We start from the raw sequence: 16803 nt of genomic DNA, 5'->3' as shown, positions 1-16803 counted from the left end.
GTATGAGGGTTCCCTTTTCTCTACATCCTCTCTAACACTTCTTATTTCTTGTGTTATTGATAATAGCTGTTTTAACAGATCTGAGGTGTTATCTCATTACGGTTTTAACTTGCATTTCCCTTATAGCTGGTGAAATTGAACAACTTTTTCTGTCTCTGTTGGTCATTTGTATGTCTTCTTGGGAAAAGTGTCTGCTCAGGTCCTATGACCATTTTTAAATTTTCGTTGTTGAATTGTATGAGTTTTTTATGTATTTTGGATATTAGTCCCCTATTGGAAGTATTGTTTGCAAATATCTTCTCCCATTTGTTTGGTTGCCTTTTTGTTTTGGTGATGATTTCTTTTGCTGTGCAGAAGTTTTTCAGTTTTATGTAGTCCCATTCATATCTTTCTTGAGGGGACACATTCAGCCCCTAATGGGATTCTACTTCGTAAAGTATCCAGGGAGATTCTGATATAGCCTGCACAGGTTCCCAAAGCATGGTCCTGGTCTACATGCACAGATTCCTGGGGAGCACTAAAGAAATTGCATATATTATAAAAATTATTTAAAGAAGGAAAATAATTCCCAAACTCATGTACTCACCACCCAGCTTAAGAAATAAAACATTACCTCTGAAGGCCTTGGAAAGCCTGAGGTATTTATTGAAAATACAGATTCTCCTTTGAGCAGTTAGGTCAAGGAGATTCAGGACAACAATGAGTATTAGAATTTGGTAAATTTTCTTCTTTTTTTCTTTTACCCCAAGGTGGTGTATTTTTAAAAAAATGTATATATTTTATTGATTTCAGAGAGGAAGGGAGAATGAGAGTGAGATAAAAATATCAATGATGAGAGAGAATCATTGATTGGTTGCCTCCTGCACGCCCCACACTGGGTATCAAGCCCACAACCTGGGCATATGCCCTGACCGGGAATCAAACCGCGACCTCCTGGTTCATAGGTTCACGCTCAACCACTGAGCCACGCTGGCTGGACAAGGTGATATATTTTTTAGAAGATCTAGAAGATGTAACTGTAGAGTGAGATGGGATTTTTTCCCCTTTTGTTACAGAATAAAAACATGCAGCCGAAACTGGTTTGGCTCCGTGGATAGAGCGTCGGCCTGTGGACTGAGGGGTCCCAGGTTCGATTCCGGTCAAGGGCATGTACCTTGGTTGCGGGCACATCCCCAGTGGGAGGTGTGCAGGAGGCAGCTGATCGATGTTTCTCTCTCATCGATGTTTCTAGCTCTCTATCCCTCTCCTTTCCTCTCTGTAAAATATCAATAAAATATATTTAAAAAAAAAAACATGCAAGGGAAGGTTTAATGACATTTTTCCACAGTGTAGTAGAACAGTCATCACTCTTCTTCTTTTTGGGATGGTTTCCTGAAAAATATCACTTGTAGTTTTTTGAGTTAGTTCAGATCTGTGGTTTACACAGATTTTTAGTGGGACAGTCTTGGATTTTCATGCGATAGGTATGTATGTGTGATGGTAAGTGACCTATTATTCATTAGGCTCCTTAAATTCTTTCTCCTGGGAGTTTTGTGAAGATTAATGTCTGCTAGATGATTTTAAGTTTGTGAAATGCCTTGAGTTCCTCAGGGGAAGTGTTACATAAATGTAAATAAATTATGCAGCACCTGAATTTGGTTGTTTATCATTTTTTATAGTGGGTTTTAATTAACAATTCAGTGCTATTTATGTTGGATGACTAGGGAAAGGCCTTAATCACTCAAAGGTGGTTCAAATAAGTAGGCAGGAGCTGCATTTAGGCTGGGAGGCAGAATAAAGAAGGAATAAATAAGCAGGACCTCTTCTGGAAATTAGGAAATTTGTCATTTTCTTTCTTTTTTTTTTTCACATAAGGAAGCATTTATTTGAGATTTAACATGAAATCATACAAATAAAATTTGTATAAACACAAATTCACTTAGACTCATAATAGCAAAAGACAAAGTAAAAACAAAGAAAACTAATTGGCTGCTATATAGTTGTAAAGTAGAAAGTCTTTTATAAAATACTCATCTTAGATTAACAGAAGACCAGTCTCCAGTGTCATCCTGCAAGATGGGTTACTTTAGCAATCTCCTTCTATTTTCTCTGGTGTCCTCTTTTAGTGGGGCTGATAATTGTTTTGATGATTGCCACTCTCTCGAGACGCCTTGCAGTAAGTACTCCGTTGGTCACTGTAGTCTGCATAATTTCTGTCCATATTCATAGTTCCCATAGTTATACCCAGTATAATCATAGCCGCCACAGACAGTATAGTTTTGATCACCACCATAGGCACTATTGTAATTTTCATATCCTTGGTCATAATAGTTATTATATTCTTGGTTCCAGTGTTGGCCCTGACCTCGTCCATTACCCCTAGTACCTCCTCGTCCACCAGCTGCAGCACCTCTTCCTTCATTTTATTGTTGCTTTTGCTGCCTGTATACCTCTTTGGGTTTTGTAACTTTGATCTCACACTTCCCAGAATCAATTTGATGATATCTGCTTTCTAACAATTTCTTTACTGCCTCTTCATCTTTATATGTGATAAAACATAACCTCTTCTTTCATTTGTTGCTATATCTAAGGGAAGTTCAATATTTTCAATCTCTCCAAAGTATTTTTTAGTTTGTTCTTCAGAAGTAACTGGTCTTAATCCACCCACAAAAACCTTTCTTGGGGGGTTCCTTCCCTTTTAAAGCATGGGCCCTTTTGGGAGGTCTATCAATTTGCCATCCAGTTTGTATTCCTTCAGTTTCAAAATCTTATCACCGCTCTCAGCATATTTGAAAAGATGCCCGGGTTGTGGGCTTGATTCCCAGTATGGGGCGTGAAGGGGGCAGCTGATCAATAATTCTCACTCAGATCCAGATCTTCCTGATCTTCCGGTGACTGGATCTGTTTTAATTGTACAGTCTACAACTTTTCCAAATGCATACAAATATTCAGTCAAATCCTTGTTGCATCCCAGCTCAAGCCTACAGTAAACATTTTACCATCATCTTGCTGATTTTTGTGCACGATGATCTTGGATCCCTCTGCGAATTCCTCTGTGTTGCTGTACTCATTCATGTTCTTCACGGTGATGGCTGTTTGGCAGGGCATGCTGGGTGCAGTCTTAGTCGCCAGTCTTGGCAGCAGGGGTGGCAGAGCTTTGTATGGAGCTGGATTTAAAACTGTGACAGAAGAGCGAAATTGGTCATTTTCCATGGCACTCACTGAGCTGAGCTCTGGGTTAATGTCTTCTATGAGTTTTTTGGGTGCTGTTGGAGACTCAGCCTTTTTATTTTTTTTAACCTATTTACAGTTTGTCTCAAACTTTCAGATACGTTGGCCCTCTTTAGTTTTCCTGACTAACCTGGAAACTTTTTTTAAAAAAAAAGGGTATTTGGGGAGCAATGAGGCTTCTGACAAACCACCTTAACGTTTGGTATGCTGTGCTTCTATAGCTCAAGGAGCTAGGTTCCAAACTACTTCCTTTTTTTGCCTGTTACACAGAGCTTTGTGCTTCAGTAGGTGACACCATCCCAGGTCCATTGAAGAGTGGAGATGAGAAAGTAAACCCCTCCGTCTACTTGTGCCTCCTTGGTTTGCCGTGTTGTCAGTTTCATCAGTATGCTTGTTTTTTTGCCTGTTGTTATGTGAACAAAGAGTTACTTTATCCCCTTCCCATGGCTGATCCCATACTTGTAACTTTCCTCATTTATTCACCATTTCTATTAAGCACTATTTGGTGCTAAGCAGTGGACATGTGTGAGTTACACAGAGTTCTTGATGTATGGAGCTGTCCAGTGGAATATATAATTATTAAAGAAAATAAAAATCAGAACCAATAGCCAAATAGTTATAATTAGATGAGGGGTGAACAGGATTATCATAGGCTCTGACAGCATATTCTAGTGGGAATCTAACCCTGCCCTGGCTGTTTTGAGGAACAATAATTCAGCAAAATCTGAGAGGATCCCTAGGAATTAGCAAGGAAGGCAGAAGAACAGGGAACATTTATCTTCTATGAAGTATACCATGAAATTTGTTTTCTATTCATTTCTCTGCCCTTTTCCTTTCACACACAGTCTTATGTAGAGGCACAATTTCAGCTATCCAAAGTGGGCCAGTTTGCTACGCTTGGGTGATTGGAGATTGGGGGCTATGGCAAAGGGGTAGAAGTTGAAGCTGAATATAAGTTAGACAGCAAGAGATGGTAGTTTTGTTTCACTGGAATGATTAACTCATTAAATTGGGCATACTATTTCTCTAAATTGTGCTCTGGTAACTTTTTTGGAAGTCTAGGGCTATATCTATAGACCCTTGAGGTTCTGGAGTGGGTTAGGGGTTTGGGAGAGATACATTGAAGGAAGTCCTTCTCTGCACTCTATCTGTAGGAGATAAGACAGTGTTAATATATCTTACTTTTTAGATATAATTGCTCATATTTCTGACGTTCAAGTCGCTTGTTAAAAATGCACTTTTCATAGCTTTTTTATTGCAGACCTGCTGACTTAGAATCTTATCATTAGGACTCCTGGCCATTGTCAAGCACTCTATTGAGAGCCACTGCCATGATGACATGGACTGCGGATGGGTCATTCAGAGCTTAAAGATGAGGACTTTCACCACTTTTGCCCCAGCAGGCAGGCCCCTGCTGGATTTCTCACCATCTTTCACCTCTGGTACCAGCTCCATAATTTGCAGGGCCCAGGGCAAAATGAATATTCAGAACCCCTTATTAAAAAATTAAGAAATTCAATTTTGTTGTTCAAGCTGGGAACAACAGCTTTTTCTAAGCCACTTAAGTTTGAAAGTGCTGTTAGCAGAACCTGAGGAAATACTTCTTGTGGTAGGAAGGTGACCATTTTGCGTTCAGAGATCATAATTATCTGGCCACTCAGTGTATATACACACATTTTATTGATTTCAGAGTGGAAGGGAGAGAGAGAGAGAGGGAGGGAGAGATCAATGATGAGAGAGAATCATTGATCAGCTGCCTCCTGCATGCTGCACACTGGGGATCGAGCCTGCAACCTGGACATGTGCCCTGACCGGGAATCGAACCGTGACCTCCTGGTTCCTAGGTCAGTGCTCAAACACTGACCCATGCTGGCCAGGCTCTTCTTTATTCTTATATTCCCTTCCCTTAGCTGAGACTCTGCTACCATCTCCTCATAAGTTTACTGAGTAAAATATTTTTTAACCTGAATGCTTTTCTTAAAATTTAATTAGGTTACAGATCACTGGGAATATAGATTTAGTTCAGAGTGAGGTGTTGGAGGCAGCATTGCCCTAGGTAGTTCTATGTGAGGGGCCAGGCTGTCTAGTCATGACTGGTGTAAAACAGGGTGAGGAACAAGGCTATTTAGACACATCAAGTATCTTTCTGGTAAGTTATGTATCTTCTGTGGCTAACACCTTTGGTAGCTACCCTTCCTCTGATAACCAGTGTTTCCTTTCTGGATCTCTCATTGACCTCTTGAGTTGCTGGGAACAACAGCTTTTTCTAAGCCACTTAAGTTTGAAAGTGCTGTTAGCAGAACCTGAGGAAATATTTCTTGTGGTAGGAAGGTGACCATTTTGCTCAGTGGTTAATACTTGAAACCAGACATTCTGGATTGTTTGAGCTAGCAGGGGTGGGCAAACTTTTTGACTCGAGGGCCACAATGGGTTCTTAAACTAGACCGGAGGGCCGGAACAAAAGCATGGATGGAGTGTTTGTGTGAACTAATATAAAGTCAAAGTAAAGGAGCGGAGGGGAGAGCAAGAGAACCGGATAGAACAGCCGGATCTGGCCCGCGGGCCGTAGTTTGCCCACGGCTGAGCTAGAGTGTTCTGGAGAATTCTCCTAAGCTGGATGTATTTGGTAAATGCAGTCATGGTTCAGTAGGCCGAGAATCTGGTGCTACACATAAAAGGACTGACCATTCCTGTCTTGAGGTAATCAGAGATACCTATGAATTTGGACAAGAGGTCTGTGTAACCTCTTCATCTTACAGATGGATGAGCAACTATTAAGTTCAGCAAAGTTAAAAAGCGCATTCAGGGTTGATTCAGATATTTAGTACCTGAGTTGGCACTAGAATCCATGATTGCTACTCCTTCTGAGGCCTCAGTAAATATTTGTTCAAAGACTTCCATTCTTACTTTGAGGGTTATCATCTGGCCTTGACCTGATGGCGTTAATGAGATGAAATATGTACTTCTCCTTTGACATTGTGGACAATGAGGAGCTAAAGTGGACAGATTGACTAACACAGTTCTGTCCAATTGAAATATGTTGAGCCACACATGCTGTATTAAAATTGAAAAAAGGAAGAGGTTAAATTAAGTTTAATAATTTATTTAGCCTTAGATATCAAAACTTTTTAATAATTTCACCATTTCAATACAGAAATATTAGTGAGATATTTACTTTTTTGTTCAGTGTAGCTACTGTACTGGATAGTGCAGTGCTATAAAATGTACTAGCCCATACATTTAATTTTTATTTTCCTTTCTAGGTTGCTTTAGCCCATACTATTTAACATACAGAGTCGGTGATTGGTTTGGCGATATGAATTTGGGGTGTAAGCTGACTAACTAGCTTTATTGTGTAAGTTAAAGGGGTCAAGCAAACTCATAATACTCAAACATGGGTTTACTGTAGACATCTGTCTTCATTCTGGGGGGACAGAAATCACCTTGCACAAAGACATGGACTGTCAGTTAAGGATAATTTCTCTGCTATTGACTCACTTGGCTTTGACCCCCTGTCTGCACAGAGTTTGTTGCTGAATTAGAACCTTGCTCCTCTTACAGGAGATTACAAAGGATAGTGTGTGTGTGTGTGTGTGTGTGTGTGTGTGTGTGTGTGTGTGTTTATTAAGATTACTAAACAACATGTGAAATCTTGTGCAGTTTTATTAAAATCTAAGCAAAAAGTAGATAACATAATCATCTCTTAGCTTAGGTAGATCATAGTAACTAGCAAATTAAGGCAGCAAAAGACCCACACACACTTGTAGTCAGATTTGCACTAGTTTCTAGATAAAGGGTAATATATATTTGGTCTTCAGGGTGTGATTTGAATGGAAGTTTTTCCTTCATTTTTAAGATCACTGCTCAAAGTCCACTAACAGAATACAAGGAGACAGCCTTGATTAGATTAGGCTAGATTGGATTAAATCAAATGGTTAAAGCCTTTGGAGCCTCTAGCTTGTAGGAGACACCATAATGGCCTTCAATGCATCCCTAAATCCTATTACTTAGTTAATCTTATTGAAGAATTCAGGTCTGCATAAAGGAGCATTGCCCTGTACTCTCTCTGGTGGTCTCTGGCCCTTAAGGTGAGCTGACAGATAAGAACTTCCTTGGAATAGGTTGGTTATGTTGGTTTGGGGAAGTTATTCTAACTAATTTGAAAGTAGTAGGTACCTAAGTTGGTAGAAGGAGTATTCCATGCAGAAAAGTAGTCTGTCTCCTGGCTGCCCTTTGGCTTCCTGGCTGTTAGTATCTGTGGCAGGGATTTTTAAGGCAAAGAGAGTCAGGAGAGATGTGTGTAAATAGTTGTAAAATTGGCTGCTCTGTCATTGTTGCATGTGTGGGGTGGATGAATGGGTTGGAGCTTTAATTTTAAGCTTTGTGAAATCGTCTCTTACAGCCCATATCCATTTTAGAGGCTGCCATTAAGAATCATATGCTGAGTATATAGTACAGTTGAGACACTGTGCTAGATGTTGGGAATAAAATAAAGAATCTTGGAATTTGGGAGCTGGAGGCATCTTTATCTGTGATTTCCTAGGCATGTTTCTAGTTTTATTATAAGTGTGAGTTGACTCTTGCCTATTTCTACAGTGACCATATTTTTCTGAAGCAAAACATTCTTTTTGTCATATCATTTTTTTCTAATTTGTGAATTTATAGACAGGCAAAATTTTACAAAAGCATATAAATTATGTCAAATTTTATTATAGATTTAATGTTTTTTGGAAAAAAATGAAAACAAAAATAAGAAATTGGCACTTTCCAGTTCTTGTATGCTTACTGCATCCACAATGAAGACTGGAGGGACTATGAAACAAAATAGTAAATTTGACATAGAACTTTACTAAAGGTAGTTTAGTTAGACATCGGCAACTTCAAGACCCATAAGTGATCATTACATACTGGATTGGCCTCCTGTGATGTGGGGAATGTTTTTTTCAGGCATCTTTAAAAATCAGGTGCATACTGCCTCAGCTAGGAGCTGATCATCCACCATTCAGATTCTGTGAGTTAACTGGTTCACAAGCAAAAAGTGAGGCATCTGATGTTCTGTCTGGGTACTCGATGAATTGCCATGAGAAGATTCCTACATCCAAGGGGCTGAGGTGACACTCTGGCTGGGGACCTTTCAGTGCTTTCTGTGGAATGGGGACTTCTTTCTTCATAGAGCCTAGGGGACTTGTAGCTCTTCATTTATTTCCCCAGGTAGGCTCTGCCAATTCTTAGGCCAAGAAAATGAGTTAAGCTTAGTTCTCTATTTAACCTTTTTGGTGGAGTAGCCCTGCATCTGTGTCCTTTCCCTAAAGACAAGAGAATTTCAGGTGTGGACCAGACGTGGAGTTTGAAGAGCGGTTATGAGAGATTAAAGGTTTTGATTTGTTTTTAGGAAGAAAAGTACAACTAGCCCTTTGGATGATGATAATATGTCTCTCCAACCCTCCTGTGTATCAAGTGTGCCGTGTTCTCTTCCTGTATAGCACTTGTATTTTCAAGAGCTAGGGTCATTGACAGAACACTTCTCACTCTTGAGTTTCAGAGCACAGCAGAGTATACACATCTGAAGCAAGAGATGTAATTTTCTCTAAGTGTACTAAGAATTACTTTAATACTCTATATGCGCATGAACATGCTCACACAATTGTGTGTTTTTTCCCATGCTCCTTGAAGAGGAATAGCCCTCATTTTACTTTTATTGATTCTTGATTGCTCACGTCTCCAGGTTACCTTTTTAGGAAATAGCTGCAGGAGGAATGTGTGCTCATTTTGTCCTGGAGATCTTTTCTCCTGTGGCCCTCTGACCTGAGGCTCACCCAGCCTGCCCTCTTCTCTGCGTCAGCCCAGCTTTTTCTTCTGGGTCTCTTGTTCCCACTCTATGAAGGAGACCTTCTTGCTTCAATTTAGTATCTATTTCTGTTGAGGCAGTTCCAGATTGGAAGAGGTTGGGGAGGGAATTTCAAGGAGAAAATTGGGTCTGGTTAGGAGAAATTTATAAAACTTCTGTATTATCTGCTAAATGGTTTTCAGATGTTTTAGCATCACAATATGTAAGTTCTGGTACCAACTGTCAGGCAGCCCTGACTGCTTTTCTGTCTGTCCCATCTCTGCTCTTTCCACCCAGTTTGCTTAGAGAGCCCAAGTCTATATAAGCCCACTCCTTTTTTAAAATCTTCTTTAAGAATTAAAACAAAACATGTTTTTTTTATTGATTTCAGAGAGGAAGAGAGAGAGAGAGAGAGAGAGAGAGAGAGAGAGAGAGAGAGAGAGAGAGAGAGAGAGAGAGAGAGAGAGAAACAGCAGTGATAAGAGAGAATCATCAATTGGCTTCCTCTTGCACGTCCCCTACTGGGGATAGAGCCTGAAACCCAGGCATGTGCCCTGACTGGGGATTGAGCCATGTTCTCCACACCGCCAGGCTCTTTTAAAGTCTTCTTAATTTGCTTCCCACACCAGCTGCTCCCAATCTTGCTTGGTCCCTTTGGGAAGGAGGAGAGTTGTCCTCCTCTCCATAGTTGTTGGCATGCCCAGAGGGAAGGAGGGCACAGACCCTTTCATGTTCTGCCCCAGAGGTTCATAGGAAGCAATGATCATGCCTAAAGCTTACTGATTACTTAAAATGTGCCCAGCACCAGTTAGTGAGTGAATGACAAGCACTTTACATGGATTATGTCTTTTACTATAGTGAGACCGATAAAGTATATGTACTGTCACTATCTTCATTTTAAGATGGGAAATTGATGTCAAGAGAGGTTCAGTAACTTGTGATTATGTACACTGCTGGAATCAAATGATAGAATCAAGATTCAAACCAGGCAATCCAATTCCAGCGCTTGTGTCCAACTCCACAGGGAAAGGTTGAGAGTTCAGAGTCAGGATAGTTTTGCTCATGGTAGCTTTTCTTACCTGGGATGTCTCCCCTTTGACACTGACCTCTTGTGGTCTTTGTATTTTCAGTTCACTCACTAACTGGAGTGTTCTGGTTCAGCCTTTGAGGATGCCAACTCAAAGACTGTGAGTTTTTAAGAACCAGGAAGAAAAATGTTAGAGGTAAGCTTTATAAAGTGTGCAGTCAGATAACAGGACTCCTGACAAAGAAATAGGGCCATAAGTGCTCATGCTTTGGAAAGATTAGTTAATTGGTAGAGGTTGTGTTTCTGTGGTTAATTTGTGTTCCTGTCATCACAATACGTGAGTATCCGTATCCACAGGCATTGAGTGTGTCGAGTGTGTCGTCAGTAGTCCCATAAAACAAGGCACTCTTCAGAGCCAGCACCAGTTGGTGCACCTGAATAACAATAGGGAAGCTTGTTGACCATTTGGCACTTCACAGCCCAGTAATTAGAAACTGTAAAACAATAATACAGACGTGAAGCAAATCCTCTGGTTAATGAAAAAAATTCTACAATCCTGCTTTGTGGCTGAGTGCAAAATCACAACTGGCTGCTTATACAGCAAAGCAAACACTTCAGGATTTTGGCAGCTGTTTTATGCATATAAAAAGCTCTGGGCTCTATATTAGTTTGGGTGCTGCCATATTTAAAAAACAAACAAACTGAAAATGGCAATTACCTGACTTTCTTGTTTTTCATTAATTTATTGCAGTGGTCCTCAATTTATTCTTTCTGGATCAAGAAGTATCAGCATCATTGGAAACTCCTGAGAAATGCAGTCTTTTGGGGGCTCTACCCCAGACCCATTGACTCAATACTCTGGGGTAGAGCTCTGCAGGTTATATTTTAGCATGTTCTCAAGGGGGATTTGGAGGCACTCTAGATTTGAGAAACACTGGGGAGTGGGTAGAGGAATTCAAGGGGTGGGGAATAGAGTCCTCTTTTGGCCTTTACCCGATGGTGAGCATAGGGCTTCTCTAACCATAGATGGATGGCTGACCTGAGGCGTGATAATAATATATGAAGGCCCCCTGCTCTCAGGGAGAGGTTTCTCAGGGAAGGCGCTGTGACTTTGTGGGGACTGGTTGGGAGAGGGGGCTTGCACTGTGGCTTATAACTGGATTAGTCAACTTTGACAGACCAAGATAGTACTGGACAGAGGAGAAGGGATATGGAGAGGAGACAAAAACAAGCACCATCTTATTTCTCAAGCGGAGCCTTAGCAGTGCTGCTGATGTAATGTGCTCATCCTTGTCGAGAACCATCGGTAAGCACTGAAAGTTAAGATGGGACTGGAATGGTGGCAGGATAGATTTCTTCTTTTCCCTGTGTTCCCCCCCCCCCCCCCCCCAATTTCATTTCTCTGCTTCCAGCTATCTTGGCCAATGGGATTTGTTTAATAATTTTCCTGGGATCTCCTGACAAATGGCTCTTCTGCCTTTTCCTCACTGCATGTTGACCGCAGCAGTGATACAGGTTCATTTCAGAGCCATTAGAAGTCCATGCACAGCTGACTACTAGATGTCTTGGAAAGGCCTCTTGGGAAATAAGAGCTTGTTGCCAGAGTGAAATGAGTTCCCTACTGGTGTTGCCACAAAGGCTGGGTTCCTGACACTCTTTGAATAGGTTGGTTGACTGTCTGCTGAGGAAAAAACCTGATGCAAACAGAAATACCCATCCTTTGGTTTCTTGGTATTTATTAATTTTGCTCACATTTTAAAATTAGTTTAATTTGCTCACTTTTTTTCTGCTTTTTAGATCATTGAGTTTTCTTGTTCCTTAACAACAAGGCATAGGACCTATTGTATCCTATTCTTTGATATAATCACCTACATAGCAGGGGAAAGCCACAGGGATAGAGGTGAATGAGACATAACCTCTGTCCTCCCTGACCTGAAGGAGACTGATTTCTAGGGGGAAGAAACTAAGAAAGGAGTCATCTAGATCCTGGTTCAATTTATTCTCTCTGTGGTCTTAAATGGGAGAACTTTCTTGAATACCTGAATTTGATGTTGGATCTCAAACCCAACATCATGCTTTATTTATACTTTATCTTGCTTTCCTGGGGGAGAAAAAATTTTATGCCCAAAAGTACCTCAGATAAAGGAACCATTAAAGCTTGATGCAATCTAATGTTAAGATACCAGAACACAGAAGTCTACCGTCACAGTAAGGCAAGGTCCATGAAATCTTTGGTCACTTAGACATCCAAGGAAGGAAGCTAGTTGCCAGCACATCTGGAATTTTGGTGGAAACTGTGAATGTGTGAACCATTCATCATCGTGAAGGCTTATTTTGTATTTTATTTTATTCTAAGGGATCTGTGGCCGTTGGCTCTTAGCAGTACTTAGTTGCTGATTCTCCTTCTATGTGACATTAAAGGTTTATGGAGAAACCAGAGGCTCACACTGGAGTGTTTGCCTTCCTGGACATCAGGAACGATGGTCATTCTGCCAGATGAGTGCGAGGGGCTAAGTCTTTAGGTCCTTAGATTTTCATGAGTGCTGTAGCCTTTCTGTATCTGGACAGGAAGGCTGTGACCCACTGTCCTTTCCAGCCAGCCTGTGCTTCATGTTGCTTTAATTAAATACACAGCTGATGATGTCAGCCTGGCTCCTGGCTCCCTTAGCTTCCCTCTTGGAACAAAACATCCGGGCAGACAGTTGTGACAATTAAAGTCTCAAGACTCAAGCTTCGTTTGTTCTGATGTAATTAAACTAAATCTGCCTAAACATCTCCAAATGCATATAAAACCTAATGCTGATTAGAGGTGACCCTCTAATAAATCTGATTTGATTAGGCAGAACCAGTGGGGTGCAGGCAAATATTTGACACTCTGGCCAACTTGATTATTTCTTCGGTTTTCACTTGAGGGGGAAAAACCTGTTTGATTCTTTCTATCACAGAGTACTTGAAAACTATTATCTGTGACAACTAAAGGACTTAGGTGAAATAAACAGTTAAGACCTGTGGACTTGTCCTTAAGAGTCTCAGTCAGCCACCACCTGGGCTGCTTGCTTCCTGGCAGATCAATGGAGAATGGATTTTACCTGGAGGTCTGGCCTGGAATGCTAATTAAAAAGGACATTCTAAAATACACCCAGGCATGTTCTGATAAAGTCTTAGCAAATGTGGGTGGTGGAGGTTTTTTTCTTAAAGTCACAGTTTCTTTGTTCATTAAGGTATAGAGAAAAACAAACTAGAACTGCTTTCCTGTTTATATCAAAACCTCATTGCCAATTTAAGAGATATTTCCTTAATTGTTTTGTCTTCTGGCTCCTGTAACACGGGTCACACCTCTCTTCTTAGCATTTATTACATTCTACTATAATTGTTGTTTTATTTCTCTTGTTCTGTCTTAGAAGTTAGGGAAATTGTTTAATACTTCTTGATATTTACCCAAATGCCTATCACATGGGCCCAAGGGACAGGGGTTGGCAAACTATGGCCCCACAAGCCAAACCAGGCCACTATTTGTTTTTGTATGGCCACGAACTAAGAATTTTTACATTTTTAAATGCTTGAAAACAAATGAAAGGAAGAATATTTCATGGCACATGAAAATTATGTGAAATTCAAATTTCAGTGTTTATAAATACAGTTTTATTGGAATACAGCCATGTTCATTCATTTACGTTATTGTTTGATTGCTTTGTGCTACAACAGCAGAATTGAGTAGTTGCAAAAGATCCCATATGGCCTCCAAAGCCTAAAATATTTACCTGGTATGTTATGGAAGAAGTTTGCTGACCCTTTTCTATTAAATAGTAGGTGTGTTGGAAATGCTTATTGTTTGAATTATTTCAGATATAAATCTGAGTTTCTAGATGGAGTTATTTTGATCCTGTTCAGGGAATGTAAAATGAATGACAATTGATGGATCTATCTCTCTTAATATCTTTTTAGTTTAGGTGTTATGGTGCTGGTTCATTTCTGAGAGCTAGATAATTACATACAAGTATTTTTCTTCTTAGTAACTTAAAGAGCTCTGCTAATCCTTATTAATTTTCTTGGTTCTGAACCTGTTGTATGGGATGCAGAGATATCAAAAGGTACATAGAAATTAAACTAACCAGGTCACACAGTAAAGAATTGGGATGGCTCTGCATGTAATTCATCTTTTTCTCTAGTTGCTGAAGCCATTCTTTGTGATGAAAAAGAATTCACATAAACTTGGGGGTATTTATGAGCAAATTACTGTCCTGGATTATGTAATGCATTAGTTCTTTTATTGTTTTAAATCTTTATTGTTTAAAGTATTACATATAGTATTACATATGTCTCCTTTATTCCCCATTGGCCACCTCCACCCCTTAGCACATGCCCCCACCTCCCTAGTGTCTGTGTCCATTGGTCATGCTTATATGCATGCATACAAGTCCTTTGGTTGATCTCTAGACCCCCACCCCCATCCTCCCCTGCCTTCTGAGGATTGATGGATTGTTCGATGCTTCTATGTCTCTGGATCTATTTTTGTTCATCAGTTTATGTTGTTCACTATATTCCACAAATGAGTGAGATCATATGATATTTTTCTTTCTCTGACTGGCTTCTTTCGCTTAGCATAATGCTCTCCAGTTCCATCCATACTGTTGAAAATGGTAAGAGTTCTTTTTTACAGCAGCATAGTATTCCATTGTGCAGATATACCAAAGTTTTCTAATCCACTCATCTGCTGATGGGTGCTTAGGTTGTTTCCAAATATTGGCTATTGTAAATTGTGCTGCTATGAACATAGGGGTACATATGTCTTTTCTGATTGGTGTTTCTGATTTCTTGGGATATATTCCTAGAAGTGGGATTACTGGGTCAAATGGGAGTTCCATTTTTAATTTTTTGAGGAAACTCCATACTGTTTTCCACAGTGGCTGCACCAGTGTGCATTCCCACCAGCAGTGCACAAGGGTTCCTTTTTCTCCGCATCCTCACCAGCACTTGTCATTTGTCGATGATATCCATTCTGACAGGTGTGAGATGGTATCTCATTGTTGTTTTGATTTGCATCTCTCGGATGATTAGTGACTTTGAGCATGTTTTCATATGTCTCTTGGCCTTCTGTATGTCTACTTTCAAAAAGTGTCTATTTAAGCCCATATTTTGATTGGATTGTTTATTTTCCTTTTGTTAAGATGTATGAGTTCTCTATAGATTTTGGAGATTAGACAACTCTATTCCAACAAACTGGTCAACCTAGAAGAAATGGACATATTCCTAGAAAAATACAATCTTCCAAAACTCAATCAGGAAGAATAAAAACATCTGAATAGGCTGATAATTATGGAGCAAATTGAAACAGTAATCAAAAAACTTCCAGCAAACAAAAGCTATGGACCAGACGTCTTCACCAGAGGAGTTTTACCAAATATTCAGAGCAGAACTAAAACCTATCCTCCTCAGACTATTCCAAAAAATTCAAGAGGAAGGAACACTTCTAAGCTATTTCTATGAAGCCAGCATTAACCTAATCCCAAAACCTGATAAAGACACTACAAAGAAAGAGAATTACAGGCCAATATCTCTGATGAACATAGATGCTAAAATCCTCAACAAAATTTTAGTAAATCAGATCCAGAATTACATTAGAAAGATCATACACCATGACCGAGTGGGATTTATTCCAGAGATGCAAGGATGGTACAATATTTGCAAATCAATAAATGGGATATATCACATAAACAAATTGAGAGGTAAAAATCACATAATCTTATCAATTGAGGCAGAAAAAGCATTTGACAAAATCCAACACCCTTTCTTGATAAAAACTCTCAGCAAAGTGGGAATAGAGGGATCATATCTCAACATAATAAAAGCTTTATATGACGAACCTATAGCCAACATCATACTCAATGGGCAAAAACTAGAATCATTTCCCCTAAGAACACGAACAAGACAGGGATGCCCACTCTTACCGCTCCTGTTTGACATAGTACTGGAAGTGCTAGCCATAGCAATCAGACAGGAAGAAGAAATAAAAGGCATACAAATTGGAAAAGGAGAAGTAAAACTGTTACTATTCGCAGATGACATGATAATGTACATTGAAAACCTAAAGATTACATAAAAAAACTACTAGATTTAATAAATGAATTCGGCAATGTAGCAGGATACAAAATTAACACTCATAAATCTATGGCTTTTTTAATGCACCAATAATGAGCTCACAGAAAGAGAAACAACAAAACACTACCATTTACCACTGCACCAAAAAAATTAAGATACTTAGGAATAAACTTAACTAGGGAGGTAAAAGACTTGTACTTGGAAAACTACAGGACACTGAAAAAAGAGATAGAGGAAGACATAAACAAATATAAGAATATACCGTGTTCATGGATTGGTAGAATAAACATCATTAAAATATCTACAGTACCCAAAGCAATTTATAGATTTAACTAGAGGCCCGGTGCACGAAATTCGTGCATGGGGGGTGGGGGAGCGGGATGTCCCTCAGCCCAGCCTGCACCCTCTCCAATCTGGGATCCCTCTCACAATCCGGGACTGCTGGCTCCCAACTGCTTGCCTGCTTGCCTTCCTGATTGCCCCTAACCCCTTCTGCCTGCCAGCCTGATCACCCCCTAACCACTCCCCTGCCAGCCTGATTGATGCCTAACTGCTCCCCTGCCAGCCTGATTACCCCTAACTGCCCTCCCCTGCAGGCTTGATTGCCCCCAACTGCCCTCCCTTGCAGGCCTGGTCCCTC

General features: G+C 40.1%; 1 protein-coding gene and 1 pseudogene across 3 annotated transcripts in view; one reads left to right on the top strand and one right to left on the bottom strand.

The window, feature by feature from the left end:
• Nucleotides 1–16803, top strand: part of AUTS2 (activator of transcription and developmental regulator AUTS2) — a 1178049-nt gene that overhangs the window by 50158 nt on the left and 1111088 nt on the right. The gene's annotated exons all lie outside the window — the stretch shown is intronic.
• On the bottom strand, nt 2102–3054 carry LOC308254474 (heterogeneous nuclear ribonucleoprotein D-like; annotated as a pseudogene). Its single transcript has 2 exons — nt 2844–3054; nt 2102–2792 (listed from the first exon to the last, which is right to left on the bottom strand). The product of its transcript is annotated as a heterogeneous nuclear ribonucleoprotein D-like (transcript).

This window comes from Plecotus auritus (assembly GCF_963455305.1).
Source record: "Plecotus auritus genome assembly, chromosome: 7".
In the NCBI taxonomy this organism is placed as follows: domain Eukaryota; kingdom Metazoa; phylum Chordata; class Mammalia; order Chiroptera; family Vespertilionidae; genus Plecotus; species Plecotus auritus.
The sequence above is the reverse complement of the archived record's forward strand: the minus strand, read 5'-3'. Positions and strand labels throughout refer to the sequence as shown.